The 18852-nt window shown below is 40.6% G+C and overlaps 1 protein-coding gene across 2 annotated transcripts in view; it reads right to left on the bottom strand.

Moving 5' to 3' along the window:
- The window catches only part of DPP6 (dipeptidyl peptidase like 6), a 2034493-nt gene that overhangs the window by 1671488 nt on the left and 344153 nt on the right, over positions 1-18852 (bottom strand). The gene's annotated exons all lie outside the window — the stretch shown is intronic.

The raw sequence follows: 18852 nt of genomic DNA, 5'->3' as shown, positions 1-18852 counted from the left end.
ATTCTTTCTCTCTTGTGAGATACATTTTTCAGTCATAATATACACAATTTGGACCCAATTAATCCTTGTAGTGCCTGGCAAAAGTTGAACCAAAAAAAAAAAACAGTTTTCCCATGTGTGTATATTAATCAGTAATGACACCAAATTGTCCTAAGAAATAGCGAAAAGAAACTCTTAGAATATGTGTTTCTGCTACTCACGTATGATATAGTAGCCAGAAGTACATTTGCGCTGATTAATTCACACATCCGATTCTACCAGTAGATCATTTGATCATTAGATCATTTGTATATGTTCTTGTACAAAAACCTATGCAGAAAAAGATACATGAATGTAGCTCACATGTTTACTGTGAATAAGTATAGGAACATACTTGTTAGCAATGGTTCTACATAAAAGCCCACTCTCACTTACTTGAATGTTAGCAATAACTAGGGTTTGAAAAGAAACTCAGCTACAGCTCAGCAGCTCAGCATCTGTTCCGGTTCTGCACTTTTTTATTCACAATGTGAGATCAATACTTGCTGCAGAACACTTTGTATAGAACCAAACCTCGCCCCAAAACCTGTACAAAAAAAAATACATAAATGTATCTCACCAGTTTACTAAGGGTAAGTATGAAATGAGGTGTAAAAGCCCAATATGACTTGCTTGGATGTAGGCATTCACTACTTGGGCATGAAGAAACTCAAACAGAACTTAATGTCTGTCCAGGTTCTGTAGTGTGTGATTCACAAAGTGAGACGGTAACTCTCCAGGCAATTCTGCTGTATTTTTCACTTTTGTATGTAGACCTAGCATTGATAAATGCGGCGTGCCTAACTTCCGGTTATGTCAGAGTGGCAGTATAATGTGTGAACAAAGCCGCCATCTTGTAATATACATACTTAATGATGTACTTCAATGTTTTTACAAAATATGAGATAGAGGAATATATTAATGGCCTCAGTTCTGCTGCAGTTTTGATGCATCTTGCATTTTAAAAGATCTTCCCCTTGCTGTACTTCATTGTGAATAGCTTCAGAATACAAATCAGGTCAGTAATTTACAAAAGCCTGTGTATTTAGTACCACCCCAAGAAGCTGCTATAGGGATTTAATGTACTACAGTGTGAGTTTGGCCCTATTAATTTGGACAATCCCCAGTTGCATCCTTCTTTTCATGTAATCTTGTGACATATTTCCCAGAGTTTGATTGTGGGAACCTTTCCTCTCGGGACTTCAACTCAGTCTGTAAGGTTTTGCAAGCCGGATTGCAAATTGACACCAAGAAGTATATCCACCGTCAGTACCATGCCTTGACAAAGGTATTCTATGCATTCCAGGTTACATTGTAGGAAGCCTCTGTTCAGAGATTAATAGAGAAAACCTCCTTTATTATTAGAGATTTCTTCTACTATTAATTTATCTTTAAAGATCGATTGGATATCATCCATGGGTTTCTGCCTTTCTTAAAGCCTAATACATTTAAAGAGAGGGCCACAGAGGGATGTTATTGTGGCACTTGTGGTTCATGTTGTCTTTTTCAATAAGCTTGAGTAGTGCAGAGCTAGCTAGAAAGTAGTCTAAAACATTACTCCCAGTGTCTTGGTGGTTGAACCTCCAGACTTCATGAAGGGCAGGTTCAGCTAATCATTCGAGAGTTGCCCTGAGGTGATATTGCTATCTAATCCCTTCAGATTAGAGTGATCGAGAAATTTAAAGAATATGATATCAAAATCCTCAACTATTATTATCTCTGATCAGGATATGGTAGAGAAACTGTGCAGAAAGTCCTTTAGGAAGACATCCCTTTCTGTATTGAAGGCATAGACTGAAGCTGTCCTTAATGGGGAGTCAACTAAGGAACCCTAGTTTAGGGACAGATATCTACCCTCCCCGTCATATTATTATTATTATTATTATTTTTTTTTTTTTTATTAGCAGCACTTTGGTTTACACAAAAAAGGAAAACCTTTGGCTATTCCAAAAAAAAAAGAACACATACTTTTTTTTTTCTCAAACAGAACAGAATCTGTAAATCAATGGGTCAGTCAATTAATATGAAAAAAAATATGAAAAGCTGGGAAGGTACAAAGATAATAGAAGAAAAAGAAGAAAATTAAGAAAAGTTACAATTAAAATCCAAAACTCTGTTATTCTTAAATACAATCTTGATAGAAGGCTCATACAGAAAACAAGACTAATAAAGGGAGCTGTGTCCTTTCCTAGTCTCCTTGCCCTTTATTTTTCCTGTAGATTGCGCAATGCTTATGACTGAAAGTGTCCGCTATAGTTCATAGCCCTGTCATCGACCTGTACTTGACTCTTCCCCCTCTATTTTCCCAAAGATAACCAGCATGAATTTTACTACAGCCAAGTTGTTTGAAATCTTCTCTCCTTCTAGCAAGTGTGTCCACCAGCGGTCAATTTTGTTAAATCTATAGTCCTGCCAGATGTGACCCAAATAGGTCTGTCTTTCCTCTCTCAGGGTCGGGCATTCCAACAATAGATGTTTCAAAGATTCTGCCGCCTTTACATTTTGGCATAATCTACATTCCTTAGGTTCCTCTATTCTTCTTTTTCTGTAATTGTTAGTTCTACTTGGCCAGAGATTGAGGCGGAGTCTTAGAAAGCCAGATCTCAAGAAGCAGTAGGGGAATAATATTAAGTATTTCGGTAACCTGTTCAGCTTACGAGGAACTGCCCAGAAATCTTTATAACCTTGATATTTATAGAGGTCTTCTAAAGTTTCGATCTAATCTCTGGTGTACATTTTTTTTCACCTGATCCGGGTTACTTAATAGTGACTCTTCCGTTTCATTCAGGTTACAGAGGATTGTCTGACATGTCTTAGACCTTTCGGATAGTATTGGCTCCGAAGTGTTGGCCATTGTTTTTTTTAGAACTGCGAAACCGCCCGTTGTCGATGCTTCCATGCATTTCCTGAAGAAGGACATTATCTTCCACTCTGAGATGACTTTCAACGAAGACAGTGCTAGTTCTCTTCGGATTTTCTGGATTGTGAAAGATTTTGGCAGTCCAAGGGTTGTTCTCCAGAATATGCAATCTAAAGGGACCATATGTTGGCGTCCAAAAGAAGAGAGGTTTGTGATCCATATGTGAGGATTGCCACCACTTTTGCTCAATAGAAGTCTATCAGGGGTTTCAAGGAAAATCAACAGAATCGTGCCAGTAAGCTCTTTGCTTGGCCCATCAAGTTTCTTAGTTTGTTCTCAGATCTACACATCTTGGGGCTTCATTTCTGTCAGTGTTTACGCAGACCCCCAGGTACATAAAGGTAGACACTTCCATAACCTTTTTGTTATTTAGGAACCATTGAACATTTTTTGTTTTTTCCCCCTATTTTGTATTGGCGAATGTCAAAATCCTGGATTTTTCTGGGTTGATGGTCATTTTATTTTTGGCCACGTAAGTCTCAAGGGCTCCTAGTTGGTGTTGAAGGCCTATTGGAGTTTGGTCAATTAGGACTATGTCGTCCGCATAGATTAATCTTCCCATTGATACATTAGCGATTTTTGCTGGGAAGATTCTTGAGTCTACAAAGGCATCCTCCATGTCTGAGGAATACAAATTGTATAATTCTGGTGCCAAAGGGCAACCTTGCTTTAGCCCGATGGTCGTAAAGATTGTCTCAGACAGAAGGCCAGCATGATTTAGCCTCACTTTAATAGAAGTGTTTGTGTGTAGCTCTTTTATGTTGTATAGAAGAACTTCCGGACAGTTCAATTTTTTTAGTTTTCTCCACATCTCTGCCCGGTCTACTCTATCGAAGGCCTGAGATAGGACTATAAAGGCCACGAAGAATTTCACCTCTTTGTTTCTGAGGGTTCATGCTTTTAACAGGTTTAAGATGAAAATGTTTAATGGAGTGCCTTGTCCCTTTACGAAACCTGATTGCCATTCATCTTTGTGGCCAGCTCGTGCCGCCCATTTAGTCAAAGCTTTTAACAAGATGGTGGCAAAGCTTTTCCCTGCCACGTCTAATAAGGCGATAGGCCTTTAGTTTTCCGGGTCAGTTCTTAGGCCCCTTTTGAATATTGGTACCACTACACTCGTCTTCCATGAGATTGGTATTCTTCCTGATTTGAGGATGTATTTGTACAATTGATGTACAATCTTTCCCCATTCCACTGGGTCCTTTTTCAGTCCTTCATTTGTCAAGCTGTCGGCTGCCGGTGCTCTTGAGATCTTCAATTTTCTGATGAGCTCTTCTAATGTTGAGCTGTCAATGTCAAGCAAGCTCTCATCCATTCTAGCTGGAATCTATCTGCTTATTGGCGGTTCAAGTGAAAGTTGCCTTTGTTTATAATATAGTTGCCATTGTTTTCCTGGGACTGGATTGGCTGTTAAGGCATCTTGCAGTGTCTCCTTACTGTTTTTCAAGGCCCACGTCTCTGTGGTGTTCCTTTTGCAGATCGTGGATATCATTGCCTGCGAGTCGCAATTTAACATTGACGACTTAAGCATTCTTATCCAATTGTGAAAGGTGTGTTTTATTTTCTGTATTTCTACGGTTTTGTTCGTCTCATTGGATTGCTTCAACTGTTTTAGGTGTCTCCTTAAAGTTATTTTCTTCTCAAAGGTGCCGGTGTGTCATTGTTGGTTTGGTGCTTCCTGGCTTACTTGTGATGTTAAAAATGTTTAGTAGTTGGACGTAGTCGATGACCGGCAGGGTATCCTGAGACTGAAGGTCGTTTATCGTCGACAGATTTCCGTTCAACATGGGCAATTTCGCTGGATTAATTCTTAGTCTGTTTCTGCTGGCATTAATTTCCAAATTAAATGGATACATTTCCTTTTTCCTTTTCACAGACAGATTTAACCGGTTTATGATCACTTGACTACGTGGTTCCTACCTCTAGTTTTTGGATGAATATTGAGAGGTTGGACGAAACTAACGTAGTGAAGAGTAGCTTCAGATTTCAGACCTCGCCATGTTGGTTTCCCCAGGATATCACCCGGCGTGATCCCATTTAGAATTATACAGTCCCTGGATTGTAGGGTAGACCTCCAACTTATTCCTCTTTTTTTTTCATCGTGGCTGTTGTTGACGCGTCTTGAATTACATTGTTACTTTCATCAAAGCAGGTACAGTTGAGATCGCCTACCATTATTATCCAGGTGTCATGCCATTTATCTTTCAGATCATCAATTGCGGTTACAACTTCCTTCGGGAGTTATTTACTTGCTTTTGCTCCCGGCATCCAGTATATGTTGATGAGAAATATATACTACGCATGTTGGTCTCCTGGGTTCCCAGATATTTCCGCAACTAGGATTTGGATATATGGGGATGGGTTCACAGAATGGATAACGTTCCAATTTAGTTCCTCTTTTATTGCTATCAGCAAACCAGCCATTGGTCTTCCTTTTTCCCCTTTCTTGGCTGGGTTTATGCTTACAGAATAGCCTTCAAACAGGGGGCTTTCTCTCAACCAAGTTTCTTGGAGACATAAAATGTCCGGCATATTTTTTACAAATTCATTTTTTGTTAAAAGGTGGTTGAATCCCCTTGTATTCCATGTTATGAGGGTCCACGTTTCCTTCCGGATTTCCTTTTGGCATTATAGGGGCTTTATTTTTCCAGCTGCTAGCGTAGCCACCCATTCCCATCTAGCTGTTCTCCATCCTGGTGCTGAGTTACTTGGGATTGTTTCATGTCTTTTTTGTGCATGTCATATACCTCTTGGAATTGAGCTTTCTTTGATAGTATTTCCTGCTCTATTACGTCCAGTTCCACTTCTTTATTATTTTTTTCGGTTATCTTAAATCCCATGCTCCATAAGGTCCTCTTTTCTGATAACAATAGTTGGTGGATAATTTGTGAATAGGTTAATACCCGTACTCTGTCCATGTACATTTTATCAGGAAATTCGATTAGGGATACATCACTGGAGCTAATTAGTCTCAATGTTGGGATGTGGTGGAACAATCTTAGCACATTGGCCTGATTTAAAATTAGACCATCATTTGAGTGTACTAGTCTTTCCAGGAGGAGTCCCCTGCCTTTCTTTTCAGGGTTTAGCCTTCGTTTCGGTAATCTCAGTGGGCTTATCAAAAGTTTTTTGTTTCCAATGTTATGATTGCCCTCCTCTGTATTGTACTCTTTAATCTTCAATATAGGAGGGACACTATTTTGGTTCTGAACTTGCGGCTCCAATGTTGGAATTGTAGCCGGGGTGCTTGATCCGCCATCCTCCTTTGATTTTAGTTTTTTCTTTTGTCCACCTTCTGTATTATTACACACTAGCTTATTTACAGTTCCAGACTCATGTGAGTTACATTTCTTTTTGCCGTTTATGGTTGATGGAGCTTTTGGTAATGTATCTGATATCCTTCATGGGGTGTCTTTAGTGCTGGATGGTCAAATTGTTCGGTCTCCGATTGCTCCTCATTTGCTTGTTTTATTTCTTCTTCCTCCGAATCACTAGAGATCAGATCGTTTTCATCTGAGATTGAGTATGTGGACAAGTCCATTATATCCAGCTCAGAGTTGTCATTTGCTGCTTCCTCTTCGTCCACTGTACTTATTTTTTCCGGCGTATTAGCCTTTTTCAGACTACAAGTACTTTGGTTAACTTTGGTTGTCACGATGTCCTTTGGCATGGTCAAACATTTAAAACATGTTTTACTTTTGTTTGATTTCCGTGGCCTTTGGTGGGATTGATTTTTTGTTTTTTTGGCTAGCTGTAGTGTTTGGGATGGTCTTAATTTTTGATCAGAGGTGCTGGTTTTCACCATTGGCCACCTTGGGGCGTTCACCACCTCCAAGTTTCCATTTTCTTTTGTTGAAGATTTCACACAATTTCGGTTTACAATTGTTGACCTCAGATGATACCTTTTCCTTTAGTGGTTGCTGAGTAGCCGAGGTCGCTGGTTGTACAAGTTTTCCTGTACTAGTATTTTGTTTTACTTCTTCTTGTGGAACATTAACTGACCGAGTGATTGGACTTGTCGAGTGAATGTTATTTGGTGTCTCCATTTCCTGTAGTTCTTTGGGTAGGAGAGCCTTAAGGCTGTGTGGGATAGGGTCGCTGTCTTTGTTTTTTCGTTCACTGCTGTTCACCGTCATGGACACGGCGTCGATAATCAGGCCTTCCACGAGAGGTGTTGTTGGGTGCCCAGTCAAATCTCTTAGCCCTTCTGGATTCTTATTTTCAGAGTTTTTTTGAAGGTGCCCTTCTAATAAGTCTTTGTGAAGTTTAGTCTCCTTATATACTTGTTCTTTCATTGATTCCATTAATTGTAGAGCAGAATTATCGAGACCTCCTAGTGATTCTCTTGTAGGGTTTTTTCACTGAGTTCCCTTCTCTTTCATTATAGGTTCTAAGATGGTATGCAACATGTCGGAGATTCTTTGCTCGACATTTTGCATGTTCTTTTGTATGGCCGTTATGAATCCTTCAATGAAAATTGTCTTTGAATGTACCATTAATAGGAGAGTAGTATGGTCTTTTAGGGTGTCCGTGGCAGCTTAGTGTAATTTCGTGTAGGGGGCCAAAATTGCTGCCATTGTAGTGACCATCAAGAAGTGGTTTTTTTCTGGTCTTTCTTCTAGTGCCCCATGCTTAAGACGGGGCTCCCCAGGCGTATGAGGAGATTCTGTTGTTGGTAATGGCTCTATCAGTTTTGGCTCCTGCCGTTAGTTTGTTTGAGTTAACTGGTTTTTGGTTCCCCTATCCTTTGTTTGTGTCACCATTTCTGTAGTCAGAGTGTCTTTAGCCATTAAAACTGAGTTTACCAACATTATCGCGTCAGCGATTTCACTTAGTATTGAATTTTTGTGGGTCTTCTTCTTGGGAGTATGGTTATTGACTCCCCTACCAATTTAGTAGAGATTGTTTCCCAAAGAAATAGTTGTTTCTGTCTCGGGCATCTCCTGAGGATAATGTTTGAGGTTTCCATGTTTTTATTTTCCAGGTTTGTGTATCTGATAAAGTCCATTCTAATTAATTTGGGGGTTGTTGTTCTGCCATTTGTTGCAGTAGAGTTCCCATGTGACGGGTTTTCAGCCTGTTTACAGGGGGCATTTGGTTCTGTCCCTGGTCTTGTTTTTCAGCCTGTTTACAGGGGGCATTTGGTTCTGTCCCTGGTCTTTCCGCAAGTAGTTGATTTGGTTCACTTTCTTTGGATATACTTTCCGTTGGTACATTTGACTTTGAGTCTGATAAAATTAATGGAGTGCCGAGGACACCTTCCTTCGAATAGTTGGCCCTTTTTGGTAATTCTGACTCTTGTTTGGTAACTTCAGATTCGTCGTTTGGCTCAATTAGGACGGCTCCTTTTCTTCTCTTTAGGTCAACATTGCATTCTTGTGTCTCAAATGGTTGCGCATGCTCAGCCATGTTACATGTGGGGTTGGATATATGAATGGCCGTACCAGGGTTCCTCCTTTCCTCTAAGAGTTTTTGCAGTATATCCTCCAATTCCATGGTCGGCTCTGTTCGCTTGCCAATCTTGACTTCAATCGTAAACGGGAATGGAGCTCCCCCATGATTAAGGTCTTGTTATCTGAGCCCAGACAAATAGCTTCAACAGCTTCATCATGGAGGGGTGTTTTGAAAGCTTCATTGTGCTCATTTTTTGGTGGTAGATCCCCTTGAGTTGCAGCCAACGTTGAAACTTTACTTGGCAGCTGCGGGACCATACCTTTTGCTAAAGTTGTCGTTTCTAGCAGTTCGTTTTTTTGTTTTACTTGCCGCTTTTCTTGCAGCTTTTTAGTTTCCATTAGGATTTCCCTAAGTAGTTTTGTGGCAGCACCCCAGTTAGTAAACAGATGTGTCCTCTTTTGAGTTAGAGGCTGCATCCCTTTGTGGGCTTTGCTACCTTTGTATCTTAGTTTATAGCAGTAACGTCAGTGGGCGGGATCAAAGGGGACACACCGCAACAGTCTCCCAGTTCCGATTTCCGATTTCAGTATGGGCAATGGGGACAGCGTGATTGCTGGTCTGTATAAGTGTTTGTTTAAGAAACGTTGCTGTGGCTTGAATATATCACAACAGTCAAGCTTGCAAGTTCAGTCACACCAAAAACCCATTTACAGGTACTCACGTTTGTCACGGTCTGTTTTTTCCAGGCAATTTGGTTCCTCTACGTGGAACGAGAATGTCCAGCGTCCAGCCAAACAGCCCAAACAGCAGCGCCCTTGTCCTCGCAGCGGGCTTTTCGACACAAGGGCTGCTGATGCTGAATTTAAGTGTCCCGTCGGTGGTGGGCGGTGCCTAAGTCCTTAAGGCAACAGTAGGTGCAGAACAGTAAGTGCAGAATTATGCGGGTCAATTTACGGGCCCTTGTCCTCGCAGCGGCCTCCCGTCATATTTAAATAACCCAAATGGAAGGTGAAGATTCTGCGGAATACAATTGCCACATTAAACTAGGCAGGTGTAACTCACAACTGGCATATCCTTCTGCAGTGATGTGCTTCAGATCCGTTAAAATCAGGTGAGTCTCCTGGCTGTCCACCTCACCCTCGCTTGAGATAATGAAGAGCCTAGACATTCTGTTAGCAGAGTTCAGGCAGCTTGCATGTATGGGTTGCAAATAAATTGAATTTGAGACTGGTGGTACATCCAATCTGCCATCTCTGTCCATCTGATAGCTCCTTACAATTGTGACTTGATTCATACAACCTCTTCCAGCCCGCTTCTCCTGTACAGAATGACAACAAAAAGCATATTCAAAAAAGAAAAAGTAAACCGGTAACCTCAGTAACAACCATACCTTTCCTGGCCAAAAGAGATACAACATTATGCTGAATGCCATGCCCATCAGGTTAACTTCAAATGGAATGATGGTCTTGAGTTTTGGAAAACTGATTTCCACATTCTGTGGCCCATAACTTTAAGGAAACCAATCCAGTCAATGGTGTACAACTATTTGCAGGATTGAAGCTGTCAGCCTCACAATTAAGTAGGATCTGTGACCTTAAAATGTAGTATTGTGCTTTTGTTTTCAACACCGGCCCATGAGCTTTTGTTAAGTAGACTCGATCTTCAGTAAAGGAATGGAACCCCCTTCACAGTGATCTCCAGTGAGTTGCATCCTTCATGGACTGTCAACATTTTCTTGGGACTTCCCTCTAGATGAAAAGTGAACCATCTGGAAAAGCCAGCAGTATGTCATCTTGTGTTTATCTAGATGCTTTGTCACTGCCTTAAATTATTTTCTCTTCAGTAGAGTTTGAATAGATATATCTTGATGCATTTGGATCTTACTGCCTTTAAAGTGAATATGAGACATTTCTTTAAGTTCTTGCCAGGAGAGATTCCTTTGTTGTACATGAATATATCTTCACTAAAACATTGCTCAGGTGGTCAGCATTCATATTCAACTTGGGGCCTCCACTCTGTGCTGCATTGATTCTTAAGTTAAGCCTATGGCCGATTGGAAGGATATTAAAGTTCTGTCAGCATGCCACTTACAAATTACCTCCCAGTGCACCCATGTATACTTTTCAAATACAGATTCCCCATTGGTGTTCTGTTCACGAGGTTGTCACACTCATCCAAGAGCTGAGTGGTAATTGTCTGAAGTGCCAGAATCTCATCTTGCAGTTTAGGCAGTTAATTGGACAGATTGGTGATAAGTTCTTCTGTAAGATCAAACCTTTCTCCGAGGGCGCATATTTCCAACCTCATTTTTCAAGACTTCCCCATCTCGTCTTTCGGTATCTGTATATAGCGTTAGGTTGCAGATCTGATGTTGATTAGTCCACAGAATGTAAATCCCTCTCAAAGTAATAGAATATTGGGTAACAGAAAATGTGCAGTATTTTTCAGGATGTTAGGGTTTGCATGGATGTGAGGGTTTACATGGATTCAGGATTTTTTCAAATGTACGTGCCTGCACAAGTAGGGCCGAATGTGCATTACTGCCAGTTCTAAATTGCTGCTAATAAGTAAACATGTGCAAAATTGGAAAAAAGTGACCTGCAAAAATCAGGTGATTCACTAAATCTAAGGGCAGAAAATACATGGAAAATAGTAAACTCCTGTCTTACTATGGTAGAATAACTTACATATATGGGGTTTTGATTAAGATCATACTTTGGTGACATTGCAAAGAAAACTAAATCATGTACTAGTCAAATTAAGAGAATTCTAAGTATGGTAGATTTTCGATACTAACTTTGATACAATTTCATAAAAGCAGCATTATTTCAGTACTTGTCTTGATATAAGTCATCAAAGAAAATTGATTTAAACAATTTGAAGGCATTATTTGGAGGGGAGTCTTGTTACTACAAAACATGTCCCAATACCTATGATCAGACAAGAATTGGGACTGATTTCATTAGAAGGTTGGTATCTCTGGAGGAAGATTCAACTCTACAGACAGCTACTGATCTCTTATAACAAATCGCTATATGTAGATATGTAACTCAAAGTATTAAGGGGAGTCTTCAAAACAGATTGTGAAAATATCTTGACAAAAATAGATTCTTGTGCCAACATGCTGGTTACAAATCCAATGAGGTAAAGAAAAAGATGTTTATATTTTATTGGTGTGAATCCTGAAAAATGGTATTAAAATATCTATTGTATTCTCATTTATCAATAGACCTTCAAGGTATTGACATTTTACCAACATATTTAGAAACATTTTCGAGTGCTCCGTGGTGTATGCAATTTGGGCGAAATACACAGCTTAAGGGGTTTACAAGCTAAGGGAAATTATTTTTGCTAATATTGTACACTGGATAAAGAAAAAGAAAGTCTATCATTTGGTCATGAGGTGTCTGGTTTTAAATGAAATAAGGAGAGCTTTGTTCAATAAGTTCGTACATCTAGAAGACTGGATATTAACAGACTGATTTTGGTATCATATTTGTAACAGGAAAAGAAGTTCCTTTAGCTATTGCACTGATCACATTTTTTTAAACATTATGAATTTATTGTAATTACTGTAACTGGCACACAATTGTTAAATTATTAGGTAATTAAGGATATGTTATTTGGATTTTTAAGTAAAAATTGTTTCATTCATAATAATGATAAATTCTAACCAACATAAACAATCAGATAACTTTTAGTATGACTTGGATTGTAAATGCTCAAGGTATAACGCAATATTTGTACAACTTACTTTAGATTAATCTTATATGAATTTTCATGAACTTTTCTCGGCATTATGTAAGTTTTGTGCAACTGAAAATGTATCTGAATTACTTGTTCTTCCTTTTTGTCAGTGTGGCACACATTTTGATCAATTTAAAAATGCATTTGTATTGTTTGTTCTTTCTTTATATAAGTGTGCAACGTGTCTTGTAAACTATGACACACTATAATAAAAAATTTAAAAAATCTAGACAGGACCTTTTAAGACTGGTGTTTGGTGGCACTGGGGGTGACATTTATTGGGACAACACATTGTAAAGTGTTTGGACTGAGTGAAGAGGTTTCCAAACTCACTATTTTATCATGCATGTAATGTGATTTAAAAAACATGGTATTATAAAACATGTATCTCATACTTTAGTCTCCCATGACATAATGTCCTTGAGTATTTCAGAATCTGTGGAAAAATGTTTTGCCAAGTAAAACAGTAGTATGATGGTGCAGACAGTCTGAGAGTGAAGTGTTGTGTGTGCTGACCTTCTGAAGCTGGACCTTTGACCTCCAAATTTTGCTCTATCAATGTACCACAATGATACATGTTAAAACATTCCTCTTTTCAGTGCACTATAGATAATAATATGCACATGGTTGTGGAATATGCAAAGATGTAAAATATAATCATTATTATTCAATATGCATTATTTACCCCGATTTGGACTGTCCACACCATAATTTTGCTTTATGTTTACACGTTTGATTATCCTGATATATTTACCCGATTGGAAGATACTCACTTTTATTTATGCTCTAAGTGTAAATAGACAAGCCAGCTCTGTCCAGTTTTGGAGCATCAAACATGAAATGTATACACAGAGAATACTCTAGAGCAGGTGCATTACACTTACCTAGAGTTCTCAGGGGTTTAAAATCTGCATGATTTGGAAAAGGCCTGCACAGAATGTTCAGAACAATGCTCTAATAGTTCTGATCTTCCCATCCCTTACCCACTATCCCTTCTTGCAGTTGGTCTTCCCTGTACACTTTGTAACTGTGTATTTCTAGTAGTTCTGACCCCCAACCTCCACTCCACATTTTCTCATCAATGTGGTTTAATCACACTCTAAGTTCCCAAGATATTTAAACAGTCTGAATGGTTCAGACAATTCTGAAAACTCTGAACACCATACAACTGTTTCCTGAAGTGATTAAATCATTTGTATGCAGATGATTCACACACTTTCTTCTCTTTTAATGCTTTTTCCCAAAACTACAATAAACATTGCTTTTTTTATTAGTAGCTGAATTCCGGATGGAGTCACAATTTTAACCCTTTAAGGCAGTGGTTCTCTTTTTTCATTCAATGCCCTTGTACGGTCCTCCCACAGATAAAAATCTGCTACACTCATATTGTCTTTCTCCCGTTGCTCCTAACCCTGGCATTCAATTGATCAATCACTCAATATCCAGGATCAGATTGCAAAGGTCACTCAGACATGTCAAAGAAAACTACATTACATCAACGAAAATTGGGTTCCCTTACTGAATTGCCTTAATTTAAAAAAAAAATGTTTTCTACCTCTGGTGCTTTCTTGTGATGTTTACTGCTCCTCAAATTATTTCAGCCTTTGTCTTATAGTATTCATTTTCCTTAAGCAATTCATAATACTACATCAAGTATTGTATTTGGCCTATCACACCCATATACCCTCTGTTTTAGGACATTGTCTAGCCAGTCTAAAGTGGCTTCCCGTTTCATTTTATTTTCAGTTCCATATGATCTATTTTGTCTTAAAATAATATCACCTTACAGTGCTTTATTTATCTCCCTGAACCTTCTAAACCTTTCAAATGCTTCACCAGTCCCTTATGTCAACTCCAAGTTTGGGTGCCGCCATGTGCCTCTTCTCGGTTCGGTTCAAGTTCCCTCCTTGAACCCACAATTGACACCTAAGATTTCCTCCCCAATTAGTATTTGGGAGCAGTGGAAGGGAAAAGTGTGTGACCAGCAACAGATGACTATTTAGTATCCTTCATGGATGGTGGTGTTATTTAAGCATTGACCACTTGATCTACGAGGAGACCATTTTACCTTGTTGGGAAGACATATTTCATGTTATTATTTAGCCTGCAGTATCCCTTTGAAACATTGACCCTGCCCAACTGAATATAAAATGGTTTCTTGACTTTCACATATTGCATACTTCAAAACAAGAAGTTTGCTTTGTCTACACATTCACTTTGCAAATATTGATGACGAGATAATTTATCATGCTAATCTCAATATCAAGGTCTGCGAATACAGAAGTCGACTGTAGGATCAACTGTGTTGATGACAAACACCAACTGCTGATTACCTTTTCTACATCCAAACCATGTCAAGCACCTACCTGAAACAGGGACCCAAAAATACGGAATTTAGTTTCAAGGAGAATTCCACCAAGCAGGTACAAATGCAGCGCTGCCTGACAAAAATCAGCTAAACGTATTCACAGTACTAATCTGTCCACACGCAAAAATCCTCAGTGGCTTCTCATTCAAGACTCACATCAACAAGAACATTTCGATGGCTGGAAACCAGTTCTCCCTGCACTGAAAACTCAAACCCTTTAGTTCCACAATAGACATCTGAAACGTCATCTAGGCCTTGGACCTCTACCAACCGGATGTTAACACACTCCTTCTAGGGTACCCAGCCTCTGCACTAATCCACTGTAAGAGCCATTTACCATGCTGCCGAAACCTTCCTCTCCACAGGCCAGCAGAAATGCAACCACATCACGCATATCCTTAGCAAGCTCCACTGACTACTGCCCCAGCCCACATTGGGCCTCATTATGACCCTGGCGCTAAGGGGTTAATGGCGCTGTGAAAGGCTGCAGCGCCGCTGACCCCTTAGCGCCTAATTACAAGGTCCCTTTGCGGCTCCCGACCTTAATGGCTGGTCTGGACCAGCCGTTAAATTAGGGACCCGCAAAGGGACCTTGAAGGTAATTACGGTACCGCAATTTGCGGTACCGTAATTACCGCCTTCCCCATTCCCATTGAGCCCTATGTGGCAAAAATGGGAATGGGGAAGGGCAAATGGTGCATGGGGAATTACCGCCCCGCCAACCTTGGAATGGGGTGGTAATTTCCCATTGCACCATGGCGGACTCGTTACAATACCGGCAGCAACCATGGTGCTAATAGCGCCATTGGTTACCGCCGGTGTTGTAATGAGGGCCATTGTGTTCTAGGTAGTCTGCAATAGTTACAAGGATATGCAGACGTACACTGCATCCTATCTGGCAGTAAAATGTACCCCTTAAGGAGACACAGCACAGCACTAGAAGAGAAGCCATTGCCAGATTAAAAAGAAGCATAACACAATCACTTCCCTGCTAAACTGTGAGACTCTGGAAAAGCATATCACTGGCATTGGACTTGACTCCTCAGTAATGAATTCAGGAAAGAGATGAATATCCTGCTCTTCGAACAACCCCTGACCAATCATGGAATATGAGCAAGTTCACACCAATAACCTCTCCCCCAGTGGACATTGCCTGTCAATAAGCAGTTTTGTAAAAGTAAAGGGACGTAGGGTTCGGGAAAGAAAAGACAGACATATCATCATGTAAAGATAAGGTATGTCTATTTTATTCATTATGACACGTTTACTTCCCACTGCATTCAGTGTCCAGCCACCTTACAAAATAAAAAGTAATACATATTTGTTTGCTATATGCGTTTTGGGATTTGGATTTGTTTACTAAAGCTACATGAAGTCTTGTGCTGAAAGGTTCTTTAAATCAATGTTTAAATGAAGGCCAGTAACATCTACCAAACCTTCATAATTTACCTGTCTAATATGTAACAATAAGGACCACCCAGGTATTGTTAAATCCCAAAGACAAGGTCATAACATGGGTATTAGCTGCATTTACTTCCATATTCTATTTGAATATAGAATATAGCCTCATACTTTAGATCCAGAGATCTGCTCATGGGACAGCAATCCTAGATAGGCAGGTGCCGAAAACAAATTAAAGACCTGCCTGCTCCTCTATTTAGCTCATCCTCCTTATCTGTGTCTTGGCTTCATAATGCATTCACAGCACAAACAAAGCAGACTGTTTTTTTGATTGTTTTGGCTATTATGTGGTGCGGCCAGCTCTACCTTTAAGCTGACAGATGGCTTAATTGCTGCTATAGTCCTGCTCCTGTAAGCAGCATGTGTGTTTGTGCATGTGCTCCTTGCAAAAGCATTGGCAAAGTCAAACGTTGTGGATCTTGTAAGCATCACCATATTATGCATAGGTAATAATGCCATTTGCCAGCTGGCACCATCTTATGGCCTGGTGTTACCATTATGCAGTGCCTGGCAAATACCCATATAACGCCTATACGAGAACACACATTGTGGACTTTGCTAATGCTTGTTAATTAGGGTGCGTCGTTCTGAAATCTAATAAAGTACAAGGATGACCTGACCCTATTTTATTTCATTCCTCCCTGCAAACTACAAAGCTATGGTACACGTCTCTGTTATAAATAAGGGCACATATAATTGTTGGTATACTAGCGAGTTAAAAGGAGCGAATGTTTTTCTCAGTGGGGTGTGGAAGAGGCGGAGTGTTAGGAGGTGGAGCCAGTGCTGAGGTATGCAAACTGAACCTCACCCCCAGTTCACTCTACAGTCTCGGTCCTCTTATGCAGGTGCAGCTGCTACACATATATCGCGCCTTGAAACACTTGTGTATAGGTGCGTTATAAATGCAATATTATATCATATCAATGGGGCAAGGCCAAGACATTTGGAACTCCATGAGTCCTACAGGAATGAACCTATGAAAGCGCCGGCCCTCAACTAATGGAACGTGCCAGCAAAACACATGTGCCAAATGGTGGAAGTGGACGAAAAGTAGCAGTGGAACTATATTCCCTGCTGGCCTGCGCCCGCTCCCCACAAACGACATCGCCATGCCCCATTCCACGCACAATCTATTTAAGGGCAGGTTCTGTGCAGTGCACTGAAGGGCAGGTTTCAACTTCTTCCTACATGTTTATTCTTAAACGAAACCATGGCGCAACGGTTTCTTATTTTTTTCTAGAACTTTATTTCGTCACAAAGCCATAAAAGTTTGCACATCAACAATGAAAAACAATACAGTTCACAAATGCGAACCATTCCATATACAATTTCCAGTTCAAAAGCAGCATTGGATAGACAATGAACTAAAACAGAATCTCCTTTTTGGCACATGGATGGCTAGGTTCGTGAAAAGAAATGGATTGATGAGAGCCAGGGTAATGACATGACACCATTAGTGGACCGTGAACATTGGGATTCTAAGCCGATTAAAATCACATAAGGGCCTATTCCCCAGCGGGATGACGCGCGCTCCTGAGAGCGCACTCCTCTGGTTCGTTTTTACACAAGGCTGCCGGCTGAGCTCTATTTGGCTACTTGGCGGAGCCTGGCATCTCTTATTGAAATTCAAAACGCTCGCAACCATGCCCCCGGTCTCTAAAATCAATTCTAATGGTGTCAAGTGCATTATTCCCGGGATAGTAGATCCTAGTGCAGTGCACAATCTGCTTCTGCGAGATGAAGAGACATCGCGCTCACCACCTTGATCCGGTGAATGCACTTATTTAGGAGTGATTCGATAGACTCATGGCAATTGTGTGCCAATTTTGGGACCTTGTTGCGATAAAGCGTCCCTCCTCCCCTTCTGGCCATGGGGCTGGTCTTGTTAATGGTTAGCAAGTTTGACCTGCGACCTATCACTGGCTTAGGACCAGGGGGATGTTAGGGCATTGTGGAGATACGCTGATGGATGGTCCTACTGTGAGTAACATTTGCTAGGGGTACTTTGGATGGTCCTACTGTGAGTAACATTTGCTAGGGGTACTTTAGGTAGGTGCCCCATCTCCCACTGCCAAGAGCAAAGGGCAGGTGCTTGCTTCAGCCCCGGCATTAAGGCTTCTGCCTAACTTGGTGTCACTTATTATATTAGCAATTCTATAAAGAATAGATAGACCATCTTTCTCTTGTGGGTCTGACATCTTTGTTTCACCCCCTGCCCGGTCACGCACGCCTCCTTACTCATGCTCAGCCTCTTTCCAACCAATTCAGTCCATGATAGAACTACGGTTTTAAGGGCCATTTTTTCAGCACCTCCCGATATGGGGTGCAATTTGCAACTTGGACACACACAGAAAAAAGGATACAAGGGTTTTTATCTAGCAGAGGGACACTAAGTGCCCCCAATGATAGAGCCTATGTCCTCGGTTCCACAGGACCACTTCGCTCCATTATTTGAATCGCGTCAGATTCTTCTCCCATTACACGACCCCTGTGCACATGTAATGAGCCCTGCAGCGTGTGGATTTACAGTGGGGTTGTCAATGGGGACAGGCATCTTGGCTTGCATTTGGTTTCTCCTCCCACTATGGGCGCAGATGGTAATGGGGGCACATTACAATGACTCTCCAACTGTGAATTACTGGACAGGAAAAGAACAGGAGCTGCTGTAGAGATAATACTAGTGGTGCTGATCGTGGGGATAAAAACATGCCGCTGATAGTGGAAGCTATTCCAGGATCACGGGCTATATCGCCCTCTACAGTCATTTTTTGTGGGACATCCTTGGTCGTTAACTGTGGCACAGTACCCACGTCATCATTCAATAAACATACTGTTTCTCCGGACTTGTTAAAAGCAGCAGTATTCTGAGCAACAATACCCTCACGCCGACAGTTTGTGCCAACTGGGGCTCCAAATTAGCCCCGAAAGTTACTTATTTAACCGA

The sequence above is a fragment of the Ambystoma mexicanum genome, chromosome 2q (assembly GCF_040938575.1).
Source record: "Ambystoma mexicanum isolate Mex_15411 chromosome 2q, UKY_AmexF1_1, whole genome shotgun sequence".
NCBI classification, from domain to species: Eukaryota; Metazoa; Chordata; class Amphibia; order Caudata; family Ambystomatidae; genus Ambystoma; species Ambystoma mexicanum.
This window is presented reverse-complemented; position numbering and strand designations above follow the sequence as displayed.